Source organism: Cygnus olor, chromosome 3 (assembly GCF_009769625.2).
Source record: "Cygnus olor isolate bCygOlo1 chromosome 3, bCygOlo1.pri.v2, whole genome shotgun sequence".
Classification (NCBI taxonomy): Eukaryota; Metazoa; Chordata; class Aves; order Anseriformes; family Anatidae; genus Cygnus; species Cygnus olor.
The window spans coordinates 5,732,957-5,749,168 of record NC_049171.1 but is presented as its reverse complement, the minus strand read 5'-3'; the positions used below and the strand labels follow the sequence as shown (position 1 = coordinate 5,749,168).

The following is a 16,212-nucleotide window of genomic DNA, read 5'->3' as shown; positions in this document are numbered from 1 at the left end:
GCTTATTTTTCCTTTTGATTAACTGAAATAAACTGAGTCAGACATTCATTACATGACATTATTATGCCCAGACACATTTTCAGAATCCATGAATTTTACAGAACACATTAATTCTTTAAATGCTTCCCTTTCAACTCTCTTCAGTAACTATTACTAGATTGGACATACGACAGATAGGCAGCTAAAATAATAAAGATTACCTATAAAATAAAATAATTTACCTATTGAGAGGTAGAACTTGAAGAACTTGCAGGTTCCCTTAAATCTGTGATCCTCTGCTAAAGAGGTAAGTTTACCTAAACTCTACACTGGAAGAATAAGTTAATAAAATTAGAACAGAAATGCAAGATTTAATACAATGATTAACAGTACAGCCCTGTTGCACATGGTACATTATAATACAGTGTTAATTGTTTGATTTCTTTCTCTCCCCAGCTCTCCTGATTCATTCATTGCATGGAATGAATACTGCTCACTTCAGAGTTGGTTATTCAGTGATTTTCTTTTTATCACTTATTGCTCATTGTGTGGCTGCCTGCCATCTTCCCTGCCCAGTATTCAAACCCTATTGTGGAGAAGAATTACTAACTTTCATGTGCGCTTCTGTGGCACATGTCACACCATGAGAATACTTAACAAACATTATTTTTTTTTTCCTCTTGGGAGGGGTATGTTACTGTCTATATCAGTTACATAGTGGTAGTATAAGGAGAATGAAATTTGGAAGTGAAAAACAAAATCTAAACTTCTCGACTACTCTATAGTACTCATTTAGAATGTACTTTTTTGTTAAAATGGTTAGTTTTTTTTTTCTGGGAGAGGGACTGAAGTGACTTCTGGATATTGCAGGTATGTGCCAGTTGTGATATCCCAGTGGTGGACATAACTAAGTGCTGAGGATAAAGAAGTCTGTAAACAGCAAAACCATTGTTTCTGTGAGACTGTGGGAAGAATGTTACAATGGTGTATACTTTTTTTCATTTCTTTTGATTGCTCAACAGAAGGTTGTACACCATGGTTCTTCTTTTCCAGAATACTCATTTTGTGTGGAAAGAGGGAAAAAAACATAAACAGGGAGAAAACGTTTCTTCCATCTTCTGTATTACTGCTTTTCACTTTGTTAACTAACAGGGTATTTATTAATGGAACTTTCTGTGGTCTGTGTTTTCAGATATTATTAGCTCTTATATCCTCCTTCATGTTTGTTTAGGAGGTAAACAACTTAATTTGTTTTACAAATGACGTAACAGAGGTGCAGACAGATTCTGGATCTGAATTTGGGAGTTGGTAGTACCTGCTCTAAAATAAGTTTTAGATTTACTGTTGAAAATACATGGCTGTGTTTATCTCTTAACGATGCCTGCTGTCTTGCTTAATTCATTAACGTACTATATATAGCTTATGTAAAGATGAAAAAATACTAAAATGTTTTTATAGAATCCTTATGTAGCATTATTAAGTAAAAATCTCTATTAGATACCTAAACATAGGATCTTACAAGTTTCATTCCAAGCTTTGACCAATGTTTTTTGTTGGCTTTGGGCTAGTCAGTTGAACTTGGTGTGCATTTTTCTTGGCTTGATTTTTCCCTTCATTTACCCATAAGTGAGGAGTAATTCTATTGAAGTTATTGCAGTTTTATAGGGATAAGATAGCTGTGAAAGAGCTGAGAGAATGCTTTAGTGGCAAATGGCTGTAGTCTGGTGCTTGAGATGTACGTTTAACTATGGGGTTGAAACACAGACTTCTGTTTGAACCTTTTCAAAGTTACTTTACAAAGTTTGTTGTGTCCTTCAGTTCCTCATGTGTAAAGGGAGGAAAACTCTTGCTTTGTTTAATTTAATTTTAATACATTTAATTAATTTCATTTCAGGGATGTTCACATACTAGTAGTGATGAAGGTCATGGGAGTACCAACATGAAGACTGAGTTTGTCCCCATTGTGTTTAATGGAGTATTTAGTCCTCAGCTGTTTCCCAGAGTTATAGAGAAGACTGCCTGATGTTTTATCATAAAAGTGAAGATTTACACTAAGTTGAAGTGCTAAGTAATATTATGATTTTTTTTAACTTTGTCTACTGGTCATCGTTGTAGAATAATTTAGTAGAGCCGTTAGCATCTTGCAGTTGATTTAACTCCCTTAATGGAATCTCCTACAAGTAAATGCCATGTTTTTTGATGCATTTCTTTCCATTACCAAAGTTAATATCTTGGGAACTGCTTGAGTTAGCTAAAGTAATTGCTAGTGACTATAGTACTTTCATATTTATAGATTTATGCTGCTACCGAGCCTGTAACTCGAGGGATTTTTTAAATTTAGGGAAGGTGCAGAACATAGGCAAGTGTTACACTTAATCTTGTCTATTAAACATCACCATAAAGTCATCAGAGTACAGTCATTGCCTTTCCCTTGTGCTTTTCTCAGTATAACTTATTGCTTTGTTTAAAAAAATAAAATGAGGGCACTTACAAATCTTTTGTAAAACTAGACATTTCAACTGAGATCAACGTTTTGTTGTTCAAAACAGGATAACAGCTGTGACTTTGTAAGCTACTGTTAGTGGTTTTTAGAAGCTAATTTGTCAGCTAGCTGGCAGGCTGAGCTCATTTGCCAGAAGAAGTTGATGTCATCTCCCATATCGTTCTTTGTCAAAGCTCAGCGTCTCTTTTTCTTTAACCAGTGGTTCTCAAATAGAACGTTACAGAATGGGGCTGTTTGCCAGTGGCATTAGTTTTCTGTTTATGTAACTTCAATTTAGATCATTCATGGCTTAACACAAAATTAAGTTGTCATGTGAGAGTTGATCACTCTTTTTTGTATCCTATATTTGTGATGTGTAGCTCCTTTTTGGTGTGCTTTGAATATAAAATAGGAAGAGCAAAAATCTGTTATTTGCAAGTATTGTTACTTAATTTATTCAAACTCTGTTCCTTGTAGTTTATTATTACTTGTTCTTCATTCAGCACAGAATAAGGATTTATTTTATGACTACCTATTGATTAAAAATAAGGTTTCTTGGAAGAATGAATGCATATCTAAAACTCAGTGACTATCAATTAAATGCCACTAATGCATGTTGTTTCAGCATAAAATTATTTATAATTTCTGTTGAACAGCTTGTCTAAAAAGGAACTGCAAAACTGCATATTTTCAAGTTGTAGTCTGTCTTATTGCTGAGTAAGGAATTGAAACATTGGCAAAGAATTTGAGGGGACCCCATTAGTTTTAATCTCTTGAGTAAATTGTGTAGTAGATATTCAGTAGCTTCAGTGTCTCAGTAGTTTTACAAAAGGTTGTGAGATACAAAGAAGAGATCCTTTTACAATATACTAGCCAAATAAAAGATGAGAAATTAAGAATGAAAATATTTTATTTTCACACTAGAGCAAACTTACGTGCAAGATCTAGCAAGGATCTCGGAGAAGAGAGAATGCTTGCTAATGGCAAAGTTATTTAGAGTACTGAAATCAAATGCTGACCTGTGTAGAGCCACATAAGGATTTCACAGAAGTGAGTGGGTGATAAAATTAGAAGAAATTCATTGCTGGTAAACGTGAAGTCAGGTGCATGAACTGTGCTCTTTATTTATTTATTTATTTATTTTTAAAAAGAGATATGAGATTCACAAGGGATAGCTCTCAAAATATATAAACTTGAGGTTCAGTAGTTCTCAAAAAGTGATAATATTTTTGAAGGAATTGAGAGGATGTCTGCAAAGGAGTGTTTTGAGTAGTTCTGCAGTTGTGCTTTTACCCTATTTTAAAACAACAGTCTAGAATTTAAAAAAATAATAATAATTGAATGACTTCCATACAAGGAGAAATTAATTGGGTTCTAAAGCTTGGAAAGAGACAACTGGGAGGGGATGTGATAAAAGTCAAAAATTATGAGCAGTGTGGAGAAAGTGAATGGGAACCTAGTTAAATTACAAGATGGCAGGCTTAAAATGAACACAAGGAAGTAGTTTTTTAACTGTGTAATTAAATTGTTGAATTCATAAATTCGTTGCCACAAGGTATTATAGAATCCCCAAATTGTCGTGGCTTAAAAAAGCATAAGGGAAGATCACGGAGGTGAGGTTTATCTATAGCAATAACACAGTTGTCTAGCTGTAACCTAAGGCTAAACTTTAGGTGTGTTGGAGAGAAAACTAAGTAGGGGCTTTCCTTAAGAATTCAATACTTGCCTTTTTAGAGAGTACTTGATCTCTCTACAGATCCCTATTCTTAAGTTTTTGTGTGTAGACAGGCTGATAAAAGTATCTCAATTATAGTACGACATACTGTGTAACAGTGTATTACCACAGGGAAAAAAGTCACTGAATCTTGAAAAAAATGATGTTAGCATATAGAAGGGTACCTGGTGTAAAATCAGGATGGAAAAATTTGAGCTTTAATTGCTTATGCTTGTAAAGGTAAGTAGGCTGTGAATCTGTAGAATTATTTTCAAAAATATATAACTTCTGTGATAGTAATTTTGATTTGTAATTGATTTTGTTTGGTCAACCAAACATTAGTATTTCACTGTTAATCTTTATAAAAATTAAGTATTTACAAATTTTGTTCTATCTGGGCAGTCAATCTGATGTTTTTCAGATTTTTTTTTTCCCTCTATTTAAGTATCTTTATTTTATTGATACTTTTAAACCTGCTTCTTTGAATGACGATCTTTTGTGCTCCAGTTGTTGAGATAAACATTCAAAGAGGCCCAGAGGAGGCCCCGAGGATGAGCAGAGGCTGGAGCCCCTCTGCTCTGGAGCCAGGCTGAGGGAGCTGGGGGTGTTGGGCCTGGGGAGGAGAAGGCTCCGGGGAGACCTCCCAGCGGCCTGCCCGGGCCTGAGGGGCTGCAGGAGGGCTGGGGAGGGACTCTGTGTCAGGGATAGGGACAGGACAAGGGGTGAGGGGGGTGTGTGGCTATAAACTCAGAGAGGGTAGGTTTAGATCAAACATTAGGGGGAAATTTGTCATGATGAGGGTGGTAAGGCCCTGGCGCAGGCTGCCCCGAGGAGCTGTGGATGCCCCATCCCTGGCAGTGCCCAAGGCCAGGCTGGATGGGGCTGGGGGCAGCCTGGGCTGGTGGGAGGTGTCCTTGTCATGGCAGGGGGCTGGAAACAGATGATCTTTAAGGTGCCTCCCAACCCAAACCATTCTGTGATTCTGTCACTCTGGAAAACAATGGCTTAATTAATTGCACCTTAACCTTGTAGGACTTTTCTAAAGGAAGTAGCCCCATAGAAAGCTATGTGATTACCCATGACATTAAGGCTATTAAAATCCTATTCATTTGTCTGAAATGACTGACTTTCGAAAGAGATTCACTTGCGTATTTACTATTACCACACTTTTCTAAAAGTATGCTAAATGAAACCCTTTGGGCATAAATTCAGTTCTGTTCCATCCTTAGGTAAAATTAAAATGAAGCCTTAAGGTGTGTTTACTAATAAAAAAGGCTCCAGCAAAATTTCAAAATACAATATTGTAGCTGATAATTCACAACAAAAAAATATAATTCATAATAATTGTTATCATGATAAACGGAAACCATAATGTGTGTATCTGCTTTTAAACACTTACTTGAGATTTTATTTTATTTTTAATTCCGGTTTTTAATCCAGCATTTATCATCTTAAATTTCAACCATGCTTTTACGTATGCCTGAGGGTGAACTTTATACATCTCTTTATAGATTAGAAACACAAAATGTTATCACACTGCCATCTGGACTGATTTATCCTTATATTGTCACAGATTTATGATGATTATATTCAAGCACTTAATGTTTTCTTTTTCAAACATTTCAACACAGTAGACTAGTAAATCAGAACTTCCTTTGGAAAGATTGATTGGTGCAAATGTATCTAATCACATCCGAAGTATTTTCAGAACTCTATTCAAAAGCGTTGATACCGTTTTTTGGATTACAGGAGGACCACACATATTGTATGTGGTTCTTTAATGGCTGCATAAAACTCAGCCCTGTTTTCCCTGAATACTGATTATTTCCAGAGGTAGTAGGTAAAAATTTCTAACTTCCCCTTCCCCTTTCTCATCTATTAAAGAGTTTTGTGAGGTAGCAGATTTTTGGCCTGGCTGTTGGTTTTTGCCTTGACATGTGATTATTGAAAGCCTATGCCTGTATCTGTATGATAACAACGTAATTGAGGTGCTTTTCCTATTTCATAGATGTATAGATTTCATCTGTAGTAAGGCATCCTTAGATGCTTAATTGTGGATTTCTTTTTCTCCTGCTACTCCCCACCCCCAAAATCAGTGTTTTACAGTGATCTGACACTGAAAATTCAGGTCAGCAGTTCTCTAACATTCTTTTTTGCATTGAGAAATGCCTTTAATAAATAATATATTTTAATATATAATAAATAATAAATTTTAGGTTTATGACAACTTTTGGGCATAGTCTAAGTATTGTGCATATATGCTTATCTGTAGATATTCGGCAAAAGCAGACTGGCATTATGATGTGGCTGCTCAGGTCCAGCGTGCAGTAGACCTTTGAGGTGAAACTGCTGTTTTTTTATTTTTAATGAAAATAACATTTCTTTTAATGTATAGACTTGATGGATGGTTCAAGCAGCTGGTGTTACTGATAATGTGTAAGACTAATAAAAAGAAAAAAACAAAACCAACACATTCCTCTGTTAAATAACAAATTAATTTTGATTTTGTTGGATGCCAGGTACATTTGCTCTTTGTTTAATTGTTGTAGCAGTGTGCATCTTTTGAAAGCACAGAAAACTGGTAACACGGTAGCCAGATGTACGTGGTAAAAGCCTGGAATACGGGTTGAGCAAAACAAGTTAGAATAATTAATGGCATCATTAGTTGTTTCAAATACACACACATACTTATATTTTAAATGTATATATTTTTTTCCAGTAGTAGCATAGAAATAACTTTGTTAAAATGTGAACAAAATGCTTTATCAGCAGAAATTTATTTCTTGTTATAAAAAACTAATATCATGTCTCTTGTTCATGTATTTCAGCATTTTGTCTTTCACAGTGGCCAGAATTCATTACTTTGGGGGAAAAAGTATAAGAACTGTGAAAGAGGACAGCTATGCAATAGCCTGCTCATATGGAGGGAAAAACAAAACAAAAAAAACAACCATCACTGATCAGAGTTCCTTGAAATACCAGCATATTTTGTAAGATATACATAACAGGAATTGAGGAATTCTTTTAATTCAGCTTTAACTTTTGATATTGTGTTTGTATTATGGCTATCACCACGTGTTTTAAAGAAAGATGAACAAAACATTGCAGTAGATATATGGGACAATCATTTTTCTAAATAAGTTCTCATTGAAATCCTTAATATTTAGATAAAATTTTAAACCTCAGATCATGGGATTTGTATTTCTTTCAAAATATGTTTGAATTCTAGCTCTCAAGCATCCAAGACTTGTTTAAATACTACCAGATTTGTTGACCATGTAGGCATGCAGTTATAAGGCCATTGAACAAATTATTCAATGAACTTATTTTTCTGGGTATTTGAGTCCTCCTTCTGTCTTGTCCAAAAGTTCCTGCTCAGTTCTTTTCTGCTTTGATCTGGCAAGGGAATTGGATCACAGCTGATATAAGGCTCTTTTCTTTACCCAGTAGTTTTTTATTTTTGCAAAACTTTTACACCCTTTGCCCATTGGCCCTTTTCAGCAGAATTTGACAAAATTACGAGGGATGGGACTGTTAGATGGCTGGGCAGCGTTGTAAGTGCATGAGCCTTGTCTCTGCACACGAGAAGCAGTGCTGGAAGGGATACTTAGAGGCTGGTAGGTTCATCTTACCTTTTTAAATAGCAACCCTACTTATTGGTAGGTATTAAGCTTGTAATGAAAGTGAGTGGACATTTTAGTCTCCCATCTTTGATTTTCCTAGTTTGTCTTCAACATCATTAGCTTTAAATGAGTTATACAATATAAGTACATTTCTGTGCAAAGTTTATTTTGTTCAACTAGTGGATAATCCAAGAGATTTGGGCTACATCCTTGAGAAGTAGGAAATAAGCATGTCCATCCATGGGAACTGAAGAGGCTCCATGATGGCTTTCTGCTTTCCGTCAGGGCCATCGTGTGCAGGTGATGTGTGATGATATCGTTTCTCATGGTTCTGGTGACACTGTTGAAAGATTCTGTGCTGACAAAGGGGATAGTTCTGTAACCACTCTCCTGTTGGCCTGTGGCACTTAAGTCTTGTGTTGACATAATGATTCGGTGTTTTACTCACCACACAGATATGTTCTCTCAGATGTTTTAGATTGGTTATTGCCAAATTAAAGATTTGCTTTAAAGACCTATGCTGTTTCCAGTAATTAAAATTATCCACAGGTCAACAGGTTTTGTTGTGAATTCCAGCAGGAACGTCTTCTAAGAGCATGGCTGAGCTCAATCTTTGGATGAATAGAATAGTTTTAATGTATTTCTCCTCTTCTGTTGCTCAAAACGCTTTAAACCCCTGGAGTTGCAATTTCAGGGGAGCACTTTTATTTCCAAGACCTTTTAGATCCGTTGGTGAGGGCTGCTTTCCCTGCCTTCAGTTTCGAGGAAAGCATGCATCTGAACCTTGCCAGTTTTTATTACAGCATCCACTGGACAGGATGGGTCTCACTGAAGTGCATGTCCCTCCTGATGGGGAACCTCTCAGTGGTGGCAGAGACGTTTAACGCAACTCTGACTAGATCTTGTTTTCATTTCTGGTGTTTTCTTCCTGTTCATTTATGGCTAAATAGTTGTTGCAAGAGGAATTCATTTCATTTCAGGTCTGCATTGTAAAGATACACATCAGAAATAGCATAACATTTTTTTTTCCTATAGCCAGCGGAGAGAAGTAAGCAATTACAGTAAGAGATTGACTTTAAAATATTTGTCCTAAAATCAGCCAGATGACTCCAAACGTGCTTGTGTCCACTGCCTGTTCAGGAAGCATGGGGTGACTTGGGCATCGATTTTTGTCCCGTGGATTTGTTCCCTACTCTTAACCTGATGGGGAGCCAAGCCATTAGGTGCAGTCAGGTGCTTGGGTGCTCCTGTGAGAAGCTGTGTTATAGAGGCATGCTGCGGTAGGTGCTGCACACTGTGTCACTGGGGCAGGTCTGAGAAGTGCTCTGTGCCATGTGTGAATGGTGAGAAATAGTGGTATTGCTGACATTGAAGCTTCTCTTCTAGGCTGTGTAGCTGGATGTAATTCTCAGATATATATGTGCATATTTTTTCCTTAGTATACATCCACTTTCTTATATTTCAGTTCAAATTAGCTGTATTCTTCCATTACAGTTCTGTGTGATGTTTGTGTTACTAAAACGTCTCAAATCAGCATAGCTAAGAATTTTTGATTTTTTTTGCACACTTCATTTTTTTTTTTCCCCTTCCTTCAGCAATTAAGAAAAACAAAGGCACACACAAAAAAATCCTGTCCATCAGTGTTAAGGTCTCTTTTGCATTCATCCTGTTTCATCTTTGAAACAGATCCTGCAAACATTTTTTTAAATCAACATCTTGGCTTGTGGAAATGATTCAGTGAGGCTTGACTTTGGTAGGATAACGTACTGTAGGTATTACTGTTGCCACAATGGAGAAACTAGACCTGATTTCCATTACTTTAATCTGTCTTACTGGAGTTTATGATTTTGGTATCACACCCTACATTCTTTGAGATCTGGGGAGGATCTTAATGGTAGCGACAACAAATATTTTAATTAGAACACGTTCTTCTTCAGATAAGAAGCGTGAGCTTAACTTTACCTCTTAGCTAAAAAAAAAACAAAACAAAACAAACAAAAAAAACCACCCTACCTTTTCTCTTAAACCTCTCCCCTCTTTTTGACTGTTGACAATGTATTCCCTATTTCCCAGGCTTGTGATTTAGATGTCATCTTCAATTTCTCTGTTGCGAAGATTTACTTCAGGGCAATTATGGCATGTCTTCCTGTTAAACAATTTGCAAGATAACAGTATATTCTTCAAACTGCTAAGTCTAATTTTAATGCCACATGGTTTATTTTAATTAACTCTGAAGGAAGTAGGTTTCTTTTTCTTTTCCTTTGGCCTGTGAACTCTTTGAAAATGTGTCTACACAGTTTTTTATTACCCTGTGATTGAAGCATGTAGGTAATCTGTGCTAATATTATTGTCTATTTAAAGAGGAAAGAGAATAGGATGTAAAATAAAATACATAATCTAAGTTGATTGCGTGTGGATAAACTTGAAAATAAAATGCCATTTTTTTTTTAGTGTAGGTGTTTTTTTTTTTCTGACTTCCTATTTAAAACTGAATTTCATATGCATCAAGTTACATGCATAGTCATCGTGGTATTGATTGAAACAGTGAATTAGAAATGCAGAAATTTTACTGCTTCTGGGAAAGAAGAAAACAGTTGATGTCAAACATTTTGTCCTTTCAGGTAGAACTAAAAGAAGCAATGATACTAGCGGGTCCTGCTTCTAAACTCTAAAGAATATTTGTTGAAAATCTGTATTGAGACAGTTAATGAACTTTATCAGCAGACTTGCCTTCTGTTTGGTGGGAGGGCTCTGTTCAGTCATTCTTAGCCAAAGCTGAGAGCAATCACTAGACTCTGCTGCTTAAAAGGGCAGATTTTTTTTTAAATTTTTTTTCCTCTAGAGAGGAGGTTCATGTGGACTGAATTCCCTTTTACAAAATGGGCATGTTTCCCAGGGAAAACATGATACTTCTTCACTAATCAGGATGGAGCCTTATCCTGCAATGGGACCTACATTTTGGTCTTTTCGCCACATCATTGCTGTTTTCTACATGGACAAAAATAGATATAGAGTAAACCAACCCAAAAAGTCAATTACAGGGTTTTATAGTGATGTACTGTGAAAAATTTGGTCGTGTTTTTCATTATACAGAATGTTCTTTCCGAAGACATAAACAGAAAAAAGCACATATGTTTGATTTTAAAAATAACTTTGCTTAGCTGTTTAAAAATGCTGGAGACGTTTTGGATAGTTCTAAATGATCAGCATCATAATTATATGATAAAACTTCTGTGTAAAGACCTATCTGGTTTATAATTATTTAACAGTTGGGACTTTGGGGTTCAAGAGGTATAGTTTGAAAATCTTCTCATACATATCTGAAAAGTCTGGGGTATTCATCTTCCTCTCCTCTCCAATCAGGAAGTAACTGTTAAATCTGTGATGTCAGTTTAGGGGGAATGATTTGATTTAAAAAGTATTTACATGTGAAAGAAATATTGGAATGAATGAAAACAGTTTGGTCCACTGACATTTAAACCAGTGATTATCCTAAGATAGCATAGTGTAGGAGAGATCCTGAAGTAATAACTACAATCATAGTATCAAAGCAATAAAAATTAATATGTAATAATAGAATTATAAATGAAAGCCGTGCTCTTCAGTTGCGGGTGCCTAAAGTTGGGTAGTAGATAAATCTGTATTTGGGCATCTACAGAAGTGCAGTAAGACTTTCATAGGTGCAGAGCTCTGGCACTGTTGTTTTCATTGCAAATTGGAAATGACTGCGCTTTTGCAAATGAGTCCAAACTCATCGAAGTTCCTAAATATGGGCACAAATATTCAAAAAATGAGAAGGATTTAAAGATGGTAACAGCTCCATAAGCGATTACTCTTTGCAGAATAAATTCTGTTGCTTTTTTTTTTTCGGATTGTTTAATTTAAGTTGGTAGATTTAATACTTGCTAGACCTAATTTGGGCCTGATCCAATTGCTGGTAAATTTAGCAGGAACCTTCAGAACCTTCTATTTATTTATTTATTTATTAATTGTTAACATGGTTTCTGGCTGAATTTGCTTCTTGATTTGTTTGACGCTGAAATTAAGCAAACAGTTTACTTAGGTGTATATGAAAATGCTTTGGTTTAACCTTGTTTTTTAAAGAAAAACAAATTCATAAAAATTACTATTCCTTGAGGTTAACAGTTACATACAACAAAATTATCAAATCCCTAATGTAATAGTAGAGATACTGCTGAGCTGATGGCTACTTTTTATAATTTCCAAGCAGTCTATTTTCATTTTTCAAATGCTTTGTCTTTCCAGTGCGATGACCACAGCTGAAGAGTACCATTACACAGCAGCAGTTCTTTTCGCTTGTGTTGAGTTGTCCTCCTCCTCTCCATTGTCACTCTGCATCGTCCTTTTTATTTCTCCACAGAAAGCAGACCCTACCACCACCTTTTCGTTCAGTTGCCGTATTTATGAGGTGCTTCCTCTCCGTCTCCTTTATGTGTTCTGGGTAACCCAATACATATTTCCTCTTGCTTATTTCCTCTCTACAGCTTGATTTCCCCAAGCAGTACCATATTTCACTTCCTTGAGCCTCAGTGTTGCATTCCTTCTAAATGTCTTCTAATTAATCCGTGCATCTCTCAGGCTTCTTTACGCTCTAGCTCAGTCATTGGACATTTCTTCAATTCATGCATTTTAAGGATAAAAACGTGTTTCAGCTTATCTGGCCTAACCTATCAATAATAGTTATTGTTGTTGTAAAGTGTTTCCAAGAATGTTAGCAAACGTTTGACTAAAACTTTTCTTCCAAAATGGAATCCAGACTTGATTTAAAATATGAAAAGCTAGTGAATCTACCATGTCTCTTGTATTCTGTTTAACTAATTAATCCCTTAATTAAACAGCAGCTGTATTTGAGTGTGTCTGGTGTTGATTTCCAACCACTTTGGCTTACTCCAATCTCTTGTGCATCTTTCTTCAGGATATATACCTTTCTTAGGATATTGAGTCATCTCCAGGTCTCTCTCTTTTTTTTTTTTTTTTTTTTTTTGCTAAGCGAGACAAGTTGGATTTCCTCTGTCTTTTGCTATAAATATATCTTCTAGTCAATAGCTTGCTTCTCTTCTCTTGTTTTAAAATTGGATCCTGCAACTGGGCGCATGATTTTAAGATCAGTATCATAAATGAGGCATAGAGAGGTGAAATAACTTTCCACTGTTACATCTGGTGATCTCATCAAACATTTTGGGCTCACTATTGTACTGGGTATTCCTATTAAATTGACTGTCTGCTCTAAATCTTAAATTCTTCTAAGTGTTGTCTTTGAGCATATTGTCCATTTCTGCAAGTATGGCGTGATTTTCTTCTTTTTTTTTTTTTTTTTTTTTTCTGAAATCTGTAACATTCCTTTGGGACCTGTATCAAATTGTATTTTGTTTGAGTGGACTCCTGCTCTTCGGGTAATCCAGATGACTTCTTTTTTGTGCTGGAACCAGCTGGGGGTCAGGGGAAGGTGAGTGGGTGAGAGGCTCTGCGGGTGCTGGGCTGCTGGCAGGGGTGAGTCCATCACAGCTCTCTAAGATTTTCCTTTTTGTCAGCTCATAATCTTTGGCTGAGGTTTATAGACTTCTGTAGATGAAGCAGGCTGAGAGAGATGATCCAGGACAGAAGTTGAAAGCAAGAACTGAAGAACAGAAAGGAAAGCTAGACGGATGGAAAGAGTTGAATAAAATGTAATGGTAAGAGAAGATAAAAAAAGGAAAGGTGAAGGGAGCTCTGAGAAGACCCAAAGTTGCTATGCTCTTCACCAGAAAAGGACCAGAATGTGAAGAGGAGGTCTCAGTTGTGTGGTCCTCCAAAATCTAACATTAACAGCTATCTAGTTAATTAGGTTGTTTGTCTCCGAAGCAGAACAGGATGAGAGGTCCTTGTGATCAAGGTAGTACAGGAGTTCTGAAGGCAAAATAAATTACTCTTATGTATGCCTATATATACAGCTTTTGGGTTCAATGGAATCAAGTTGTGGTTACAATAAAAGGAACTTTGTTTACATTCTCTGGATACATTTTTGTAGCTAAATCTGAGTAATATTTCTTTTACAGGGAACCTCCCATACTTTAAGCCAGGGCCAGCAATGGAACACAACAAAAAAAGTGTGTGTGACTGAAGTATTCATGAAGCTCACTGTCAAGTATGTGCTCAGCTCTTGTAAATTTCCATAAAACTTACAGTTTTGATCACAGCTTCATTCAGTAATACAGTGAGTTAGCCTGACCACCTGCCTTGATAACAATGTCAGAATTTCTTTCAGGAAAAGAAAATGTTTTCATTTTTCTGATTGCTTGAGAAGGTCAACAGATCTTTATTTTTTGTTCATGTGAACGAATGCATTTCTTGGTGGCCAGAAACTGAACCTCAGATAGTGTCTGGCATAGAATAAATTTAAATTATTGTAAAAGTGAGAGGATGCATTCTGATCATGAGCATGTCATAGCTCACATTTTTGTGTAAAGGCATGTAATAACTGATGTCAGTGGAAGGTCAGAGCAAAAACAGGTGGAAGGCAAGCTTATAGAGGACGACCTGTTGCGATGTGGCCCCTTGCTGTAAGAAAGTGTTCTTGTAAAGAAGCAAATACAAGGAGGGTAAAATGAGTCTCTGTAAGAATTACAGATGGCTTCCTTCTCCTTGATATGGGAAAGTTTGCTCACTTCTGATCCTTCCTGAGAAACATAACCTTAAGGCATCATCTCCTCCTGTATTTTGTGAGCTCAGGCCTTTTTTTTGTTGTTGTTGCCTGATTTTTGAGATTCCTATATAATGCCACAAAGGAATTATTTGTCATTTGTTTTCTAGTTTGGATCATTCCTGGCTTTGTAAGTAGATACAGCGTATGAGCACCAGTGGCCCCATTTCTTTTCCGAACACCTTGGGTTTGTGGTATGGACCTGAACACAGTTGTGTGGGTCTGTGAAGATGAAAAAAGCATCCTGCTACTGTCTAAAAGTAAGATGACCTAAAAGTGATGGATCTAGGCAAGTGAACTCAAGTACAAACAAAATACAAAGCATGGTTGGTTAGCCTGACAACTTTCGGGTTCAGCATGCTGGCAATCAAGGACAATTTTCCTGAGAGTTTTCTTTAAAAAGGGGTCCAGGGAAGAATTTTTCAGTGTAAGGAGAAATACTGAAGTAACTTGACAAATGTTGATGATTGCAGTTGTTGTTAAATATTTGTTCAGTTTTATATCAGAGTTCACCTTTTTTTTTTTTTTTTTCTTCCTGTGGTATCTAGTTGCTAATTGTTTTATGTTTTTAATCTTAAACCTATTCTACTGGTGCTTTGCTTGGTGAGAGGTTTTTTTTTGTTTGTTTTTTGCTTTTTTCTTCACAAAGAAAGGTCCCAAGTGTAGGAACCCCTCAAACCTTCAATAAAGTAATAGTTGCATTTTCTTTTTACTCACAAGAATCAGGAAGATCTCTTTGCTTTGCTATCCCTTTAAAAAAAAGTCTTGGATGAATTGTACTGCAGGTACCAGGGAGAAATTTAGGATCTGTGCTACCTCAGTTAAAATTACTGTGTTCATTACAGCTTCATGTCTTCCTATTTCCTGTGGTCTTTGAGATGTGTAGCTCCAAAAATCTCCTCTTTGACCTTTGGGGTTCACTTCAGCTCATAGGAGGAGCCAGAAGATCAGGAAAGTGTTCCTTTGTCTTGCTTTGTCTTTGGTTTTAGTTTTAGCCATCACTGAGACCCAACTGGTGGTCTCAGTGGCTGCAGCCGGTACTAGAAGCCGTGCCCTGCTGCCTGTGCTCTGTCGTGCTGCCTTGCATGTTGTCCCGCTTGAACATAGTGTCCCTTGGGACGTAACAGCTCCAGAGCGAGTGAAGCCTTCCTTTCCTGTACTCTTGAGGAGGTCTCTCTGTCTTGTTTCGGTTCCTTGGGATGTGCCGTTGGGCAAGAGTCTGTCAGTCCGTGCCTCTGCGTTTTGCTGTCTGATCTGACATCTCTGCAAGGTCATAGAGCTTATTTTAGGATTAAGTGAATCACTTGAGTTGCTTGTCTTTTCTCTGCTGACAGTGTAGGACAATTAACATTTAGTATATATATAATATATATATATATATATATAGTCAGATAGACTTGTGACATTTATCTGTCGGAGTTTGGGCAGGTGACCCAAAACATGAAAATAAATAGCATAATGCCCGCCTCAGTTCAGTGCTCAGAGTTCTGTTATTAATCTTTTTTTTCTCTTTTTTTTTTTTTTTTTTTTTGCCTAGCTGCTGATTTTTGGTTTTAAACTGAATTGTACAGGGACTTAACTTTGTTTGGGTCTTTTACCTCTTTAGTAAAACATTAATGAGATTATGGTTTGTTATTAGGGAGAGGCAGGCAGCTAAACAATATGATAATATAAACCTGTGTATGGTCTATTTTCATAGAAAATTAAGGTAAAG

At 36.4% G+C, this 16,212-nt stretch overlaps 1 protein-coding gene across 6 annotated transcripts in view; it reads left to right on the top strand.

The window, feature by feature from the left end:
- SUPT3H (SPT3 homolog, SAGA and STAGA complex component) overlaps window positions 1-16,212 on the top strand; it is a 277,738-nt gene that overhangs the window by 53,247 nt on the left and 208,279 nt on the right. The window contains exon 1 of one of the 6 annotated variants that reach the window (XM_040554271.1): window positions 831-849. The exons of 4 other annotated variants lie outside the window; for them this stretch is intronic. The gene's annotated coding sequence lies outside the window, so the exon portion shown is untranslated. Of the gene's footprint in view, window positions 1-830; window positions 850-14,605; window positions 14,759-16,212 lie in introns of those variants that run through there. One more of the 6 variants, XM_040554269.1, reaches the window with a different exon arrangement.